The 13,406-nt window shown below is 48.7% G+C and overlaps 1 protein-coding gene across 1 annotated transcript in view; it reads left to right on the plus strand.

The window, feature by feature from the left end:
- The window catches only part of FARP1 (FERM, ARH/RhoGEF and pleckstrin domain protein 1), a 310,977-nt gene that overhangs the window by 71,141 nt on the left and 226,430 nt on the right, over nucleotides 1–13,406 (plus strand). The gene's annotated exons all lie outside the window — the stretch shown is intronic.

The raw sequence follows: 13,406 nt of genomic DNA on the forward strand, positions 1-13,406 counted from the left end.
CCGACTTTCTGGGTATATGTTTGTGTATATGCCTATGTATGCGTTACTTCTGTATTTGGATTGGAGGGAACTGTGGGCTTAGGGCTGGATCTCAGGTGAATTCACTCATTGCAAGCAATTCCTCAGCATTGATGCGTGTGTGTGCAACCCCACTTCTCTAGGTTACTGGCAAGAAAAATCCTGAGAAAACCACGAAAGAGCTGTGTGGCTGTTGTCCTGTTGCGAGGTCTGGGAGCTGGGGAGTGGCAGGCTGGGATTCACACGTTGAAAAGTCTGCAGTATACGCATATACACTTCCTTGCTCTGCCAACCCCAAAGCCCTAGAAACTGTCGCCCCAGGAACCATGCTTGTGGGTGGCAGGTGGGGGTGGGGTGTAGTCAAGGCCTGATCCCAGCCTATAGCATGGCAGCCCTAGAATTGAAGAGGCCTCATTGCTGGGGCCAAGGGGAGGAGAGAAGGGGTGTCTAGGAGCTGGCAGAGAAGAAGCAACAGTGGCCTTGGCCTCGACATCAGCTGCAGCTGTGCACCCCCTGGTTCTGCTATTTTTCCTCAGAGTCCCTGCCTCCAGGCCTCCCTCATCCTTCTCCCCAGCCTCCTTCCCAAAATCCAACTGCTGTAGAGGTTGGGGACCCACCACCAGTTGTGTGGATGGAAGATTTGTTCCCATGGCAGCCGAGCCCAGACGTGTGTGTCCAGCCTTCTAGAACTCTGCACTGTGTCTTCCAAGACGTCTGAGCCATCGATGCACAGCACACTGGCTTTTTTCTGTGTTCTGTCTCGGGTACTAAGCATCGCTTATATTGGGGGGTGGCTTGGGGGAGGGCGAATAACTCTGAAATTCCGAACAGCCGAATCATAAACAAACTCTGGAACCTAACCTGTTGTTAAAGTGGAGACGAGCCGTCTATCATTCCTGTTGGCGAAGCGGCTGAAACTTAACCGTCGGCATTAACGTCTGTAACCCATCATTTTTCATCATTGAGGTGATATGATGCCCTAAATCTTGCTCATTTCAAAGACGATTGTTCAGAGAGTGTGAATTACTATTAAGCGTCTCAGGGAAGATAAACCTCAGAATAGCTCTGTTGAAACCTGCCAATTTATTGCACCGTGCCGACCACCTCTGTATCTTTCTAATTTTCTCGTTGTGGAATTCCTCCCGCTCAAGGACTTGGGAGCTTCTGGGTATGCTGGGCGACAAAGCCACTGCTCACCTGCTGAAACTGTAACAATAAGTTGAGGGGTGCCTCTGCCAGCCTATTAGAATCAGGCCTTCTGGAAACGTGTCCCCCCGCTTCCCCTCCCAGTTTTGTCTCCTCCTGGCCAGACTGGTTTGGTGAGGTTATTTTGTTTCAGTGTTTTCCTCTTTGGTACCGGTGAGGACTTCTGAACCCAAGTCTCTAAGCAACACGTTCTGTTAAATGGTGTTGGGTGGTTGGCGCTGAGGTGCCACCCAGTGCTGCTGTTGTGTGTCTGAACTACAAAGTGCTGTACTGGAGTCACTTGCAGTTCATACTTTGGTCTAAACCAAAGTATGTTGAAACTCCATTCCTAGCTACGGTTTAGCTAGGACCTATGTAGGAACTCCCAAGAAGCAGGAATAGAAGCGTGTTTGCATCTTTTCAAAGGATTTTCCTTGATAGTTTCTGATGTCTGTGCTTTGCATTTGTAACTCGTATGCCTGAAGGAGCCTATCTCCCTTCCCCCCCCCTTGTAAACTCTTATTCACCCTTAGAGACCCTACCTGTTTTACCCAGATGCTAACTAACTCCTTGAGGCAGTGGCTGGGGCTTTTTCTTCCCTCCTTCAGACCTCTTGGCTTATAGATCTGTCAGGGTAGAGCTGGACCATATAGGTTTAAATCCCAGTTTCTCCTATCCGATCACCTTAGGCAAGGTACTTAATCTCCCTGTATTTCTGTTTTGTCCTCTGTAAAATGAGATGAATCATAAACTACTCATTTTATGAGAATAAAAGAATTGATACAAATAAAGAATTTGGAACAGCTTTTGGCACATAATTTTTTTTTGGCCATGTAGCAGCTTGATGTGGAATCTTGGTTACCAGGCCAGGGATTGAACCTGGGCCACAGTGGTGAAAGTACCAAGTCCTACAACTAAACCACCAGGGAACTCCCCTTGGCACATAATCTGTTGTGCATTTGCCACTTTACTGCTGGCTTCTCGGGGCTGGGACCTTACCTTGCTGTCTCGCCCCCAGCACTTAGCATGTAGTACATGCTCATTAAGTGTTTGCTGACAGAATATTAGAATGCATGTATCTTGCAAGTAGAATTAATGTTACTGACTTGCCTCATCCATTCATATTTAATTTTTTATTTTTCAAGTGGGGTCAGAATGTTCCTTCGCAACTCCTGGGCAACAGATGTTTTCCATAACTGCCTGTGGAAAGGCAACTATCAGCATTTTTTATTGACTAAGCTGATCCTAAATTGCTACCTTGTGCTCTTTGGAGAACACAGAAGCGGCCAGGCCTCCGCACAGCTGGGAGGCATCAGGCTGGCCGGTGGTGACTCAGCCCCGGGGCTCAGGACTGGAGCGGGGGTGGGGACATAGGATTTCGAGAGACCCAGCTCCCCTTAACCACTTGAAACCTTGCTCCAGAACGTTTCTGCAGCAGATTCATCAAGGCCAAGTGTCTGAGCCTGGACGTGGGTCCCTTGCCCACACGTCCTTGGATTGGGCGGCCCATAAGGATGAATTCTCATGGCTGATTCTCACTGCCTGCCACACAGATGAGCAGGCACTTGGCCAGAAGTCCTTAGAGCTTCCCTTGGGGAACATTTTTTCCATGGACCATGTCTTTCCTTGGGTGACTGAGTTTCTTGATCTTTTCCTGATCCTTGTGTTTTAGAGGATGGATGAAGGCAAAGTCGTCCCATTTCATAATTTTTTTTTTCTTTAGGGCCACACCAGTTGCATGTGGAGGTTGCCAGGCTAGGGATCCCGGAAACGCCAGATCCTTAACCCACTGAGCAAAGCCAGGGATCACACCCACGTCCTCATGGTTATTAGTCGGGTTCATTACCGCTGAGCCACAGTAGGAACTCCAAGTTGTCTTTTTAAACGCGTATTCCCCAAACACTTTCCGCACAGATAGGAGCAAACCGGCCTTCGTCATTACTTATAACCTCCAATGAAGTTTTATTGAATCCTTGAAAAGCCTTGAGCAGTGAGCGTCTTGACTTTTCAAACCCATAGCTCGGTCCACCATCACCTTTGCTCTTGAACTTGGACCATCTCTTGAGGTATTTCCTCTCTGGCGTTGAAAGTTCAAAAAGCAATATCTAAGTTCTCACCTGGCCTTTTTGTCATCTTCACGTGGAAAATGCTGTGCCAACAAGCCCCATGCTGTGGTTTTGATAGATGCAGTTTTCCCTTCCAACCAGAGGTTGTAAAACCGTGAGTCCTGCAGATCTGAAAGGGTTAACAGACTCCCCCCCGCCCCCCGCCCCTGCCGCAGCTCCCCAGTTTCCTAGGAAGGTTTTAAGTGTCCTGTCCTCCTGACCCTGCTGGTAAACAAACACTCTTCCCTCCTAAGAGTTGTAGAAAGAGGCAGATGGTTTCTTCGCAAGCGTTGATCCGGTTTCTGCGTTTTCATTAGCGAGGCGCCCCTGGGAAGAGCAGAGGACCTGAGACCGAGCCGTCTTGTGCTCCCCTGCCCTGGTGAAGACGCAGGGGAAAAGGTGCTCACAGGTGAGGAGAAGGTGCCTGGCACTGGTTGAGGAGCCAGCAGGAGGGTCGTGGCGCCTCTGGGCGCCGAGCCCCGCTTCCCTGTGTCCGCCACAGCCATCCCGGCAAGTTGTCCTCCTGTCCTTCTTGGGTTGGTGCCTCGTCATCGCTTTTCCCAGAAGCCTTTACAGCTCCCGGCTGCCTGAAGATCCCGAGCAGGTTTCTTAGTTTACTCTCTCCCGCCATCCTGGACGGTTCCTCCTCTGCGTTCGCATCTCATGCCCCAAAACACTCTGGCTTGTTGACATGCTTATTTTTTGGCCCCCTGCCCCCCCGGCAGGTAGAATGGGCACTCAGTGGGGCCACGGCCTCTTTTGTTCTCATTCGTCATCGGATTCTACACCTGGACCCAGCAGGTGCCGTCACCTGTGACCGACCGCCCACACCCATGTTCAGTCCTTTGCCTCTTTGAAACGTTGAAAGGTGCTTGGTGCTGTCCCTTCTTGAAGGGGCAGGCACCCATGGGGAGGGACCGCTTTATCACACTGGCACAGTGTTAGGAGGCACTGGGCTTGGACTCCAGCCCTCATGAGCCCAGCATTGTCCACCTTCCCTTCGCTGAGCTGCTGCCCCTTAGGGGCTCAGTGGGTCCCTGTGTTGCCCCATTGATCTTTTCTTTCTTTCTTTCTTTCTTTTTTTTGGTCTTTTGTCTTTTTAGGGCCACACCTGCGGCATATGGAAGTTCCCAGGCTAAGGGTCTAATCAGAGCTGCAGCCACTGGCCTACGCCAGAGCCACAGCAACGTGGGATCCGAGCCACGTCTGCGACCTACACCACAGGTCACGGCAATGCCGGATCCTTAGTCCACTGAGTGAGGCCCAGGATCGAATCTGCCACCTCATGGTTCCTAGTTGGGTTCATTAATCACTGAGCCACTACGGGAACTCCCCACTGATCTTTTCAAACTTGCTTTCAAGCCACCCAGACGTAAGGTACCACTCCATCACCTCCAGGCTGCTCTGGGATTTTTCCCATTTCTTAGCACCACCCAACCTCCACTGACAAACTTATCAAGATCCCACCAACCATCCATCCTCCCTTGCTGGAGGCGCTCTCTCAGAGTTCCCCTTGTCTGTACCTCTAATTAGACTTTGAATCATAGGCTCTAATCTCTCCTCTCTCCCTAATTGGTTCCCTTATAACCCTGCTGAGACTCAGTTTGCCCATCTGCAAACTGGTCCAGATGACATTGACATGACAGGCTTCTGCCCCCCCCCCCTTCTCTTTTTGGAAGTTGGGACCCTGTGTTGATGGATCTTTGTTGATGCATCATCTTTTTATGACTGTGTTTACTCAGGCAGATGGTAAACTCTTTCAGAGAAGAGGTTTTTGATCTTAAAAAATGCCAAAAGCCCCCAAAGTCTAATCAGACATAGTAACTACTAACTACATAACTAGTAAGTGCTCAGACAAATTTGGGGCAGAGGAATAAGCGTCTGGTATGAAACACTGCTTATGGTAAATCTCACCAAACTAAATTGTGCCAGACGATATGCCACTTGCAAATCAGAGGTAGAAGATGGAAAGAAATCACATATTTTCTAGACAACACATTATTAGCAGGAAATAAACAAGTTTGTTGAAAACAGACATCTACAATTTTTAAGAAAAAGAATTCGCTTGCATGTCATAATAAAAGACTGCAAAGTTGTTTTACTGAGTGCAGATATCTCTGCGACCTAATTAGGAGTCTCGCGCGGTCAGTCCACACATGATGGCACATAATTTCAATTTCTCACCTTTTGGAATAAAGCATCAGTTTAATTTCTTTGTCATCAAAACCTGGGCTTGACACCAATCCAGGGCTTATTCCTCCAAGTGCTGGGTGGGTCTACAAAAGGGCTTAAATGGTTGGAGAATTAAAAACTTGTCTTCATAAGCTTGTGCTCAGAAGAAAGGGTGTAGTAGACGTTGGACTTTTTAAAAGTCCTTCTGGGGAGCCTCAGTTTATGGCTGAAAAGCAGAGGCTGATGGCTTGGAGCTGGGCTGGGGCTCACCCACAGCAGCTGTGTCTTCCGAAAAGCACGGTCCGTTCCTCCGTCTTTGTCTCATTTGAATGATTCTGTTTCCCTTTTTAATTGCCGTTTCAGCCAACTTAGAAGATCACTTTTTGGATAAGCCACTATATATCTTTCTTTTGCTTTGGCTTTGGCTCTTCCTCCCTAAAGAGGCAGAATGTACATTTAACCAGAGATCGTGGGGTTGGGGGCGGGGGGGAATAAGTATTTTCCTTTTTCATAAGTGTTCTGCTTCTCACTCCCCTGGAAATCACAAGTGCCTGGCAGTGGGCGCGTTCCCTGTGGCTGGCTGTGTCCTGTGATCTTAGAAGGCAGGTTTGAGTTCAAGCCTCCTTTATTTTCTTTGTTTGCATGAAATGCACATAAGATGGGGGCGGTGATACCGACGCCTAAATAAAAATTAATCGACCATTGAAAACTAGACGGGAGATGCATGTGCCCAACGCAGTAGTAACTGCCTCCTAAGCAGCTGTAGTTTGAACCAGAACGAGGGGAAGGAATTTCACAAGTTCACTCAGCTTTTTAAAAATAAGCCAGTATTTCTTCCCCCTTATCAGTGTTGCTTTTGGCTCTTTTGATTCGTAGTTTCTGAAATAGTATTTATGTCCACTCAGCTCTCCATAGTCCTTTCTGTGTTTTGTTTAACTTGAATGATAAATGGTCCGTCTGAGTCTGGTCTCAGGAGGTTAAATTTAAAGGCTATTTTAATAGATAAAATTTTTTTTCCATAAATCATTTCAGCGGAATGCTGTGAGCCTCCCTTTCGGGTTCCTTGGAAGCCAAGAGGAGAACTTGAACGTTGGCCCCAGCGTCTGTGCGCCCCGTTCAACTTCAGTGTAGACCCTTGATCAAAGTCATGTCTGGAGCGCTGACGTGATGGCAGGAATTCTCCAACAGCTGTTTGCTATTTTCTCCCTGAAAAGGGGCCCTCCGTAGAAACTAATAAATAACAAAGAATAGGCTGTAATTGAGAATGTCTGTATCAGACACTAAATGGGCCAATATTCTTCGGAAACGTAGGGAGTTGGAGAAGCTGCTTTCCTCCCTCCCTCTTTGGAGTGGAGATAATAAACTGTCTTGATGGTAAGAAACCGTGGTTCAAGGGGGGATCCAGGGCCAGGGATTGGGGCTTCATGGCTTCCTAGCTGCGTGGCTCTGGGTGACCAGATGACCATTTTCAGCCTGTTGCCTCGCCTGCGAATCTGGGCAGCACGTCCTTGAGGGGGTTGAGGTGAAGCCCAGGTGAAATACCTTTTGTGAAAACACCGTGCAGAAGAATCCTGGCTTCAGATGGGAGTCTCATACGAGCCAGTCTGTTTTTCTCTTCCTTTCATGCTCACCTCTGCTTTCCTTCTTGTTCATAAACGGCATCCAGACTGTGCTTTCATTGTAGAGCATTCAGGTAGGCGAAAAGGAACAAAAGAAAGCATATGAAATCACTTGGACGAAAAAAAAAAAAAAAGCATGCTTGTGTCAGGTGGTATTAATTCCTCTCCTCCCCCTCCCCCGTGCCCTGGCTTTCTGGTTAGTCTCTCGCTCAAGTCTTTCCTGAAATAGAGATGCGTGTCCTGGGGGGCTTTCCAAAGTCTCTTAAGAACGAAGGGCCACTTGGACAGACGTGAAGACGTCTCAGATGTCTCAACTTGTGTCAAGCACCGTGGCTTCTCTTTGGTCGCACGTATCTGTAGCTTCTCTGAGCACCCGTTCTGGGAGTTCCACCGTTGAGTGGGGGCTGTGCTTGTAGCTTAAACATTTTCTGTGCATCTTGGCTTCACCAAATTGTTGGTCTCTTCCATTTACTTAGCCCAAAGCCTCTCCTTTTCCCCAGAGCCAGGAGGTACCTGGGAGAACCTCGCATCCCTCTGGCACAGGTGGATGTAGGGTTTTGAGGTGGAGGGAGGGGTTCAGGAGCCCATAGGGCAGGTCTTTGCCGTGCAGGCTCTGGGCTCCTTTGAAAGGAGTGCTTAGCTGGCTTGATGCCCCTGTGTTTGAGTGTTAATAGGAAACGTCTAACTTACAGTCGGACTGATTTTTAAAATATCCGCTGTTGTATTTTTTAGGATTCGCTTATTTGCTCTCTCTCATCAGTTTGAACATAAGAGTTGGACATAATGGTTTCATCATCTGAAAAAGATAGTGGAATGATTTGATCAGTGTGGCCTTTGTAGAGAAAATGATTGTGTAAAAGCCATTCTAAGAGTCTAAGACAATAGCCGTGAGCGAGAGTGTTGTGGGTTTCTTTTTCCTCATTTATACAAACAGGAAGCCAGACTTGATAGGCACAGTGGAATTCGGGGGCACTGGTGTTATTTCATGGCCTGTAGCCTTGGAAACACGCTATGTGTCCCCACCAGTGTTTGTGGACATGCACAGCAAGGTGCTGCTGATAAGGACAGGAACAAGAATCATGGCCACCTTTTTAAAAATCCCTTGCTGGGTGCCAGACATTGTGCTAAATCCTTACTTAGAATTCTCCTGTGACAGCTGATCAGTGACTCTGTGAGGTAGGCATGAATGACCCCGCTGAGGTGTAGAGGGCAGAAGGGGCTTGATCTAGGTCATAGAGCTGGGGACAGGGACCCCAGGTCCTGGCCTAGCACCTCCCTGTACTTAAACCCTGCTCTCCTTAGATGGTCCATGGCCATCGGGAGCCCTTAGAGAGGACAACCTAGTTGTGTTGGTCCTTGAGACAGATGCCCATGACACGTGCTCTTAAGTGGGTAGGATGGATGAACAGAGTTGAGCAGGCAGGAGGAAAGCCCCGTGACTAGAGGGCCTCCCAATGTCATAGACACACAGTGGTGACTGATAAGGGCCCCAGATGCGGTGCAGGGAGCTGCCAGATGCAAGGGGATGGAGGAGGGAGAATTGCTAGGAGTTGGCAGCACCTGGGAGGGGAGCACCTAGAGGCGGGGGACACAGCCTGTCCTTAGCTACACACCACGTGGCTCTGGACTGCCACTGAGGTCGAGGACATGAGCTGGCCTTTCTTTGACAACTCTTGTGCTAGAAACATCCTTTAGCCAATGTGAAAGGCACCTTGCTGATGTTGCTCATAAAAGGCGCAGCCTCGTTTTTAATCACAGAGAAGACTCCGTTTCTCCGTAAATGAGCCGCCGAGATGCACGGTGATTATGTAGATTGGACAACCTGGGAGCATCAACTGGAGGTCGATGGCTTGCTTTCCATTTATAGCAGGAAAATTATATTTATCACAGCATTTCCATCTCCCCGTCATCCAGTGGTGACTGTTCAACCCGCCCCCCGGAAGTGGGTCTTCAGATGACTCTGCACACCCCTCAGAAAGGAAAGGGGGTGTCTTGCGTCAGCTTGTCCTTGCATTCCAAGTGCTTGACTGTCACATCATGGCCCAAGGTCATTTGTCAGGATGCGTTTCTGTCCACAAACAGAACTCGAGTGCTCAGCGCCCTTCGCTCCACGTTGAAGGCTGACTGATGGTCTCACGTATTGAAAAGCAAGACCCAAGAGCCCTTGTTGAGTCATTAGGGTATCAAAAGGCTGCCTTTTTCGTGGTTACAATCTGTGTGCGTTTCTCGGGGCTGCTGCAGCAACATCCTACCCCTGTTCTGGCGGCTGGAAGGCAGAACTCAGGGTGTTGGCAGGTTGGCTCCTGAGAGAGAATCTGCTCAGGCCTCTCCCAGCCTCTGGGGACTTGCGGGCATGTCCGGGGGTGTTCCTTGGCTGGGAGGCACGGTGTCTGGATCTCTGCCCTCGTGTTCGTGTGGCCTCCCCCCTGTGTGGGGGTCTGTCTCCAAACTTCCCTTTTCATAAGGACAGTGGTCCTACGGGACTAGGGCCCACCTTGACGACCTCATGTAAATCTCATGTAAATCTCTGTAAAACCCCTGTTTCCAGGTCAAGGCAGTTAAGACTGGAAAAAATCCACCACAGCAGAGGTAGTCACACTGTAAATTTACAAACGGGGATCTTACCTGGTCCCTGGAACATCCTGGCTGCAGTGACCAGGCGCACCCCTGGTCACTGCTTTCCGGGGTCCCACGGTGGCTATTAGAGACCTTGTCAGCTCTGTACTGTTGCGGCCCCACGAGCTGGTTCATCCTTGGTCTTGAAGGGGCAGGGAGAGGGGATGGGTCTCAGGCTGTGGCCATGCGGGAAGGACCGGCCATCAGGGCTGATGGCTGTTGCCCGGGCCGGGAGGGAACCAGAGGGGAGGGGTGGGTGGTGAATCCCCCACCTGTCTCCCTGACCACCCATCTCCATCTGGTCTCCTGTCGCTGAACCAAAGGTCCATGAACAACGGGGCCAAGGGGAGCGGCCTGTAGAGACCAGTCCACAGGGCATCCAGAGAAGAGCCAGGCACCCTGTTTCTGGTGAGAAGCCCAGCTTGCGCCCCAGAGAGACAATCAAGGTGACCAGGCCTGGGCTCCCAGGTTCCCATCTCCTAAGACTTAGGCTCGTCCTCCTCTTCCTTCACTTCCACCCCTGCAGCCTCCCCTCTGACGCCCCCCCTCCACCACCACTTAATTCCATCTCCGACGGGACATGGCTTCACATGCAGGCACCACCCAAAATGCTTTTTATTCACACATAAATCCTGGGAGTTTGGGGTTAGTAGGTGCAAACTATTCTATTTAGAATGGATAAGCAATGAGGTCCTGCTGTTCAGCACAGGAAACTATATCCAATCACATGTGATAGAACATGATAGAAGATAATATGAAGAAAAGAATGTGTATGTATATGCGTGACTGGGTCACTTTGCTGTACAGCAGGCATTGACAGCGTTATAAATCAACTACAATAAAAAAAAAATCCTGTGATTCATGGGCTTGCTTTTATTTGATAGACTACGAGAATTCCAATGGTTTAAAAAAAAAAAAAAAGGCTAGGGCTATGCAGTGGTTATAGCACATGCTGAATCTCTGAGTCGAAACAGGACTTGCGTAGTAGCGTTCACTGTGTATCATGCCGTCGCCTGATCCAGTCATTGTCATAAGTACTAAGATGACATATTTTATCGGAGCTGTTGAATGGAATGTCTGGTTTTGTAATAAGTGCCAAGAATGACTTTCTTTTTATTAACTGGGTTTTGGGTGTGTTTAACAGCTCACCTATCCAGGTAGGTTCCCTGTGAACTTTCCAAGCCTCTAATGGCAAGGTGATTTCTTTTCCTTCCATTCCAAGGGTAGATTCTCTAAGGGGGGCTTCCTCTGTCAGCGCTCACAGCTGCCTTCTCCTTTGAAGCTCCAGAAACGTACATGTCCGGCTTAGAAAATAAAGTTGTAATTTTCTCCAGAAAACTGGTTCAACAGAAACCCAGCCACTGCCAGCAGCCCTTAGGCATCCTGCCAGTTGAGGCTGTTTAGAAGAGAGATTTATGTGGGTATGAGCCACATTGCATAGCTTCCAAACTTATTTTTGCCCTCTGTTTGGCTCCAAAAATGCTTTACCAAGGACCCTGGGGAGTTGCTTTGGTTTTTGGTCATTGTTTCATGGTACACAAGGTTCTAGATGAAAGCAGGTTCCTCTGCTCTGTGGCTGGTACCACATGAGCCCCAGAGGCCATTAGGGACGTTTCTTTTTTTGGTCTTTTTGCTATTTCTTTGGGCCGCTCCCGCGGCATATGGAGGTTCCCAGGCTAGGGGTCGAATCGGAGCTGTAGCCACTGGCCTACGCCAGAGTCACAGCAACGTGGGATTCGAGCCGCGTCTGCAACCTACACCACAGCTCATGGCAACGCCAGATCGTTAACCCACTGAGCAAGGGCAGGGACCGAACCCGCAACCTCATGGTTCCTAGTCGGATTCGTTAACCACTGCGCCACGACGGGAACTCCCTCAGGGACGTTTCTAAGTCCTACTGGCCACACATTGTGCCTTGGCGTTGAGGTGATGCTTTAGTTGTAGTCAGTTTTCCTGGGCTACTGCATCACTGAACAAGTCAACTTGACATTTGTTCAAATCTAATGTATCAGCTTGCAAGAGCTGATAGCTTAAACAGCCAAAGTGGATGGTCTCATAGTTCTGGAGGCTAGAAGTCTGAGACGAGGCTGTGGCAGGGTGGATTCCTTCGGAGGCTGTGAAGGAGAGTCTTTCGGATGCCTCTCCACCAGCTCTGCTGAGTTGCCGGCCGTCTGTGGTTTTCTTTGGCTTGTAGGTGTTAGCTCTGCCAACCTCTGCTGTCATCTTCCCCTGGCATTCTCTCTCTGTGTGTTTGTCCAGTTCCTTTTATAAGGCTATGGTCATGCTGGTTTAGGGCTTGTCCTAATGACCCCATCCTCACTTGATCAGTTGCAGAGACCCAGTTTCCAAATAAGGTCACTGGGTATCGAGGGCTCAACATATGAGCACCACGGAGATACAGCTCAACCTCTGCTTATAGCTGGTTACATGATGAAACATTTGAGCAATGGTTGGGCCATTGGCTGCTGTGACTTCTAGATGTGCAATGTAGGTACCTAGTTTCCTGCTCTAGTTCCTTTGGATCCCAGTGTAGGATGTTTGGCTGGTAGACGGAGGGACTTCATCACAGACGACTCCCTTCAATCACGTGCACATGATTATAATGAGAGCTGTAGCATGCAACGTCATAGTCAATGAAAAATCCTGGCTGTTGCAATCAAGTGAACTGTAGGAGGTGGGTTGGTTTTGAGTAATTTTCCTTCCTCCCCCAGCATTTTTCAAGGACTCCATAATGGGAGAGCACTGGCTTGAACGTCAGCGTGTCATACCTCCCAACCTCTTTCGCTCTGAGGCTGGCAAATATCCATTCTTTTGATGTATTGGTCCAGGTTGAAAAAAGAAGCCTCCGCTGCTCTCCCAGCATCCTCTCAGGCTTGCAGCAGTTGGGCCAAGAACATTACTAATCATTAGAGAGATGCAAATCCAAACCATAGGGAGATATTACCTCCCACCCACTAGGACCGTTGCTATCAAGAAACCAGAATATGACAATTGTTGGTGAGGATGTGGTGGAATGAACACCCTTGTGTATTGTTGGAAACTAAAATGACACCCACTCTGGAAAAGATGACAATAAGCCCTCAAAAAAATGAAACATAGAATTGCCATGTGATCCAGCAATCCCAGTTCTGGATATATACCCCAAAGCACTGAAAGCAGGCTTTTGAAGAGATGTCTGTTCACCTGTCTTTAAACAGTGCTAGTCACAATAGCCAGTGGGCAGCAGCAACCCAGACGTGTGTTGATGGATGAGTGGATAATACGTGGTGTATACGTTACATACTGTGGGATATTATTCAGTCTCAAGAGGAGGGAAGTCCTGTCAAATGCTACACCATGGACGAGCCTTGAGGACGTGATGCTAAGCGAAATAAACCAGTTACAAAAAGACCACTGGGTATGAATCTACGTACATGAAGTATCAGGAGTAACCCCATTCAGAGAGACAAAGTAGAATGGTGATTGCCAAGGACTGGGGGGGGGGGGGGGATCGTTACTTCATGGCCATATGGTTGTAGTTTTGCAAGTTGAGAAAGTTCCGGAGATCTATGTGACTATTCTTGACACTGCTGAACTATACCCTTAAAGTGGTTAAGATAGGAAATTGTGTGTGTGTGTGTGTGTGTTTAACTGTAATTGGAAACTAGTTAAAATAGCCACAATTAATTTTAGCTTTTGAGAAAAATAGTCT

This window comes from Phacochoerus africanus, chromosome 13 (assembly GCF_016906955.1).
Source record: "Phacochoerus africanus isolate WHEZ1 chromosome 13, ROS_Pafr_v1, whole genome shotgun sequence".
Classification (NCBI taxonomy): Eukaryota; Metazoa; Chordata; class Mammalia; order Artiodactyla; family Suidae; genus Phacochoerus; species Phacochoerus africanus.